The following is a 6,286-nucleotide window of genomic DNA, read 5'->3' as shown; positions in this document are numbered from 1 at the left end:
TCTGTTTTTTGTTTGATGGTGAATTGAGACCATTTACATTGATGGTTATAACTGATATGTATTGACTTATCTTTTTCATGTTATTTTTCTTTTGTTGGTTCCCTTTTACCCCTCTGTTTTAATTGCTTGCGTTGTGTGGTGGATTCGTTGTGTTAGAGTTCATGGAGTTGTAGTCCTTGTTATCTCTCTAGAATGTGGTTCTGTACATTTCGTAGTACTGGTTTAGTGTTCATTCATTTCTTCATGGAAGAATCTTATATCTCCATCAATTCTGAAAGATGGTTTTGTGGAATATAACTATCTGGGTTGAAGTTGTTTTCTTTTAGGGCTTGAAATACTTAGCGCTCTCCTTGAGTTGAGGCTTTGTGTTGAGAAGTCTACTGTGATTCTGATGGGCTTTTCTTTTTAGGTGATTTGTTTCTTTTGTCTTAACAGCTTTTAATACTCCGTTCTTGTGTTGAATTTTTGAAATCTTTGACTATTTTGTCTTCGTGTAGATTTTTCTTTTCCTTTTTTTCCCCCTTTTTTGTTGTTAGTGTTTTTTTTTTTTTTTTGAAACAGGGTCTTGCTACGTGACTCAGGCTGGCCTTGATCTCACTATGTAGCCCAGTCTGGCCTTGAACTCATGGTGATCCTCCTGCCTCAGCCTCCTGAGTGCTGGGATAATAGGCTTGCACCACCATGCCCAGCTTGATATAGATTTTTTGATAATGGTTCAATTTAGTATATGGTAAGAGATAAGGGTCCAGTTCAATCTTATGCAAAACAGATAAGCAGTTTCCCCAGGACCATGCTTTCGGTCTCTTTGACAAATATAAAATAGCTGAACATGTCTGGGAAAGTTTCTGAATTCCCTGTTCTGTTCCATTGATACATGTGTCTGTTTAGAAAGAGCAACATCTTATGTAAAAAATTTAAAAGAGTAACATCTTAAATTCTCCAAAGTTTTGCACAATTCATTATGCTGCATATTGGTGCTTACAGTTATTCATGAAATCCTATGAACATACCATTTTTTGCCAATATATGTACATGTTACCAGTGAACTTCCATTTCATCCCCTGTGTGTGCTCAGGGGCAAATAAGACAGTGGCCTTTCACCACATGTAATTTGATGAGTTACACACATACATGTGTACACAAATGTGTACGCACACATACACGCACATACACATTCACAGAGGTATGGGTTAGGATTGTGACGCTGGGCTCACCTTGGAGAGAACAGTGTCTCCCTGGCATTGAGTCTTCGAATTCTGAGCCTTTAGTGCTTCAGCTCTGAGTACTTCTCTCAATGTGGTTTTATTTTATTTCATTTAAAAAATTTTTTTGTTTTTTCCTCAATGATAAATGGATTTCATTATTTATTTGGATGTTTAAGCTCTTGCACTAAGTTTTTACAAGCTGGTGAACACTGACAAATTATTTCTCCCACAGAACTATAACCACACATTCCCAGACAGTATAAATATATGGTTGAACTAACATGAACACACATCACCATTTTATCAATTACATAATAAAACAAATTAGTAAGTATCCAAATATTAAGTTATACAGCTCAAAAGGCATATAAAATATTAGATGTCTGCTCAATTCATTAGCAGAAACTCACTTCTGTTTTTTGGAAGAGGTTGGGGAGAGAAGAAAAAAATCACACTTCAAACAAAAATAAGTTGGTAAACAACTTCTGATAAGTATGAAAAATACAAGAATTTCAGAAATTTTATGATTAAGAATTGTTCTAGCTATAATAACAAAGCATCTATACCTTTTAAAATTTGCTAAATTAAAAAGCATATTCTACATGTTCTGCAGAAGACAATAGCCCACTCCTAGTCTTTTTTCAGGCCCTCCCTGTTAAGCTGCACCTTGGAGTACAAGCATTAAATTAACTGTAAGACTTTTTTGTCTGAGACATTACAGACACGTGCTTCTGTAACAAGGTAGATTTTTAAAATAGAGGTTTCCCAGAATAGCACAAAATAAAAACCTTATAGGAAGACAGTAATCACCGTAAGACTTGGTAATATTCAAAAAGAACAATGTTTAAGCAAATAGAGTGTGAGATATAAACATAAAGTGAGCAGACAAATAGCCACGCAGGCCCTACCATGTTTGAAATGACTGAAGGAACAAACCACATTCTGGAGTATTCTTAGTTCCCAGAAGTTTGGTTCTGTGTGGTACTAAGAATAGAAGAGTATTGTGCTGTGTATTTGGCACCTAATCTTTCTAAATTTCTTATGTATCACTGAGATTCTGGCATGGGAATAGCCACAGAGGCATAACTCAATACTGCATGATTTCAGGGAAGTCAATTGGTACAAATGATAAGCACAATCTATATGCTGAACATTAAGGATCTTGTGGTACTTGTCCAAATACGTTGATCGTAACGCAAACGCAGAGGTTGCGATTCTGTTAAACTTGTGTGTAGCCTGTATAACTGCTTTGCAACACTCCTACAAAAGCCTCTTTAGACTCATTCATGTGCCAACACATGGGCTAATCTGTATGACAGTCCAGTCCTGCCTCGAGCTGCACATCTCAGGCAGCTGCATCAGGCACCCCAGTTTTATGGCATGCAACAGTTGTTCCTGTGACCATTGGAGTCTTTGAAGCACAGCCACATTTTAGGACAATACTTCTCCAGATATGAGTTTCTTACGTTAAAAGCTCTGCGCCACTTTTATGAACTGTACTGCATCTTTGTATTTCATTACACCTTCAATTAATGCCAGGGCAACAAGCAAGCACTGGAGCTCTCCCAAGGCCTGCAACACAATGGACAGCAATACAACAACCAGGTTCTTTACCAAACTTAATTTTTACAAGATTTAACCAGTCATCAGTCTGGTTGGATGGTGGTGCACCATCATCAGAAGGCCAGTCAAAAACATGGATGCCTTCCTTCTCCACAAGAGTAGTGTCATACATTGCTGCACATACTCTTACTATTGTGCTAACTCCATACTTCTTAAGTTCCTCTATAAACTTGTTTAAGATTGCATTGGTTGGATTTTGTGTAATGAGGAATCTCATACTCTTGTATGTGACTTCCACAGGAGCTGGGTAGTTCATTTGAGCCATGTTAATTTAGTTAAAAAAAACACTTAGGATTATGAAAGATTTTAAAACTTGGAACAGAAATGATGCAGGAAACTGAAGTTCAGTGTACTCCGCTTGAACTTCTCAGTGCTTTGAGTATGGCATTGGGAGTACCAGGAAATGAAATGAACCTCCCAACAAGAAGCAGCAATCCTTCAATCCAGTAATATGGAGGCAAGAGAAAGGAAGTGCACTAAGGTTTACCCCATCCAGATCAGAACTCTTGTAAAATGCTCTACGATTTCAATTCACTACTTCTGTGTCCAGGTGAGCCTCTCTCACGGGGCTTCTCGGTGGAGCAGTATTGGGTCTACTTGTTTGCATAGGGGTCGTGCTGTGCCTGGCAGTAATCTCCACTGTCCTTCAGAAACTCCATAAATGTATGACCGAGGACATCACAGAACTGAGGAATGTGTCTACTCAATGAAGATTGTGGCCTATTCATACAACAGGTCCCGAGGCGGTGGCACCAGGCCTTATTTTTATTTTAAAATAGAAATTTTATTTTATTTTGTCTCATCTCCCCAACCCCCTTAGTCTCAAATTCATTAATTTCTGCTCTCATCTTTATAATTTCCTTCCTTAATTTCTATTTGGGCTAGTTTATTATTTCTCAAGTACTGTTAGATTTTTTTCATAGGTTATTTATTTGGGTTTGCTGTTTTCCTAATGTGGGTATTGATTGTGATGAAATTTTCCCCTTAGAACTGCTTTCATAATATCCTAGAGGTTTCTGTGAGTTGTACAGTCATTATCATTAACATCTAGAAAATGTAAAATTTCTTCTTTGATTTTTTTCTGCGACTCATTGACTATGTAGTAGTATGTTGTTAATTTTCCAGGAGCTTTTGCCTTATGTGGAATTTCTTCTGTTGTTGATTTCTGTTTTCATTGCACAGTGGTCTGATAGTGTGCATGAGATAATTTAAGTTCTTTTATATTTACTTAAGCAGCCCATGTGGACTAGTATGTGATCTGTTTTGGGAAAAGTACCATGTGTGCTTCTGAAAATAATGTATACTCAATTTTTGAGGATTGGGATATTTTATGAATATCTGTTAAGTAGATATGTTCAAGGTTGTGGTTTAGCTGTGATATTTCTTTATTGAATTTTTTTTAATTTTTATTTTTTTAGTTGGCCTCTTTGTGAAAGTGGGGTGTTGAACTCAGGAAAAGAAGAGAGCAAGAGATTATCCAGCAGATGCTAGATGACAATAAGACTAGTCTCTTGCTCTCTCATTTTCTTTGTGGCTTCTTAGAGAACTTCATCATAATTTACTGTTTTGTTCTTAATTTTAGACTTATGTGAATTTTTGTTGTCACATTGGTCATTTCTGCAATTTATGAATTATATACAGTTTTTATTTCAGGTAACTCTGACATCCTTTTGAGAGTTCTATATCCTTGTTAAATCTGTTGTTCAAATTTTGAACTAATTTGGCTAGCTTGTCCCATTTTGTTTTATTTTTTACCTATTTCTCTGAAATTTACTCTGGGCATATTGGGTAAAATTGCTGTGAGCTTTTAGTTCATTTCTTCTTTGGATTCATTTAGTTTCTTCATCCTTTCTATAAGCGTTATAGTTTTGCTACCTGATATTTGCTTTCCTCTCCCTTTGTAATCCTTTATATATCTTTTTTCCCTCTCCTTTTTTGGGGACACTACAGGTTGAGGACTAGAAGAGTGAGGAGAGTTTGTGGTTTATATGGAGACTGTCAGTAAGCTGTTGCCTCCATGTGAATAATTTTCAGCTTTGTATGTCCAGTGCTAGTATTTACTCCTCTTACTTATTTTAAGAGATTTGGACTCTGTCCCTGTGGGATTTTTTGTTCTGTTTTGTTTTTGTTTTTGAGTCAGGATCTCGCTATGTATTTCAAATTGGCTTGAACTCATGGTGATCCTCCTGCCTCAGCCTCCGAGTGTTGGGATGATAGGTGCATGCTACCATGCTTGGCTCTGTTCCTATATTTTGCTAAAAGAATTACTTCTGGTTAAAAACAGTGTCCTAATTACTTTTCTCTTGTTACTGAGACAAATTACCTGACACCCACAGTTAAAGGGCGATAGGTTTATTTGGCTTACAATTTATTGAGATTTCAGTCCATAATCAGCTAGCTCCAAGGCTGACAGAGGGGCAACAATTCATGGGGTACAGACAGTAGCAAAGCAACTTATTCTGCCCCTTTTATTTTATTCAGACTGCTTAGGCAGATAGCATTCACACCCACAATTCTAGTGCCCCTGGACATAGTATTTCAGTATAAATCAACTTTAGCAGTCACACACTGTAGATCCAATCACCTCCCTCACCTATGACCACATAAGACTTTGGGAGGATGGGTAGACTCAAGCCATAACAAACAGCATTGACAGATTGAATTATATAGCACTTCTATATGATAGTCCTTGGAGTTACACTTTACCTCCCTTGTCTATCCTCTATTCACATTGTGATACTTTATTATTTGTAGCTTTTTTACAGCGAGATAGGTGAAGTGGAGGGAGGAGAATGGAAGGTTGTTGAATGAGGAATGTTAGACACTAAGGGGAAAGTTTCAAAGGTTGGGGAATAGTGATCAGTGAGAAGAAACGTTTGATGTGGTGACTGATCCTGTTGAACAACTTTTACTTGAGTTTGAGAGTTAGTATGGAGTTTGCAGAGGATATTTGTGGTGCCACAGGGAGATGAGAGGAAGAAAGTTTACTTAGTGATTGAAGAAAGCTGTGTGATTGTCAGAACCGATGACAAGGAAGACAGTAGCCTAGGTAAAATATAGAAGAGCCAAAGGCTTAGGATGGGGGAGGATTGAGGGTTAATACGAGAGGAGATAGAAGTGACTGTGAGGGACCTAAGTATGGGAAGTTAAAAACTTGGGAGGAGTTTATGTGTTTAGAAAAATAAAGAAATATGGTAATAGTATTTATTGTTTGGGGGGTTTGAGATGAAGAAAGTGATAGGTGAGATAAGGGAGAAAACCTAGACACTATTAAATCAAAGCCATTGAAAGAAAAAGAATACACAAAAGTAAAAACCTACCTGTTTGTGGTGGCACACACCTGTAATCCCAGTGCTTGCAAGACTGAGGTAGGAAGATCACTTCAAGTTCAAGGCGAGCCTGAATTACATAGTGAGGCCCTGTCTCAAAAACCAAACCAAACCAAAACAAAAAAACCA

General features: G+C 37.3%; 1 pseudogene; it reads right to left on the bottom strand.

Annotated features, from left to right (window-relative positions):
- Positions 1 to 2,553: 2,553 nt before the first annotated feature.
- LOC104858921 lies at positions 2,554 to 3,093 on the bottom strand (annotated as a pseudogene).
- Positions 3,094 to 6,286: the final 3,193 nt, after the last annotated feature.

This window comes from Fukomys damarensis, unplaced genomic scaffold, assembly GCF_012274545.1.
Source record: "Fukomys damarensis isolate Sample0158 unplaced genomic scaffold, DMR_v1.0_HiC HiC_scaffold_36, whole genome shotgun sequence".
NCBI classification, from domain to species: Eukaryota; Metazoa; Chordata; class Mammalia; order Rodentia; family Bathyergidae; genus Fukomys; species Fukomys damarensis.
Note: the sequence above shows the minus strand (reverse complement) of the source record. Positions and strands in the feature narration are given on the sequence as shown.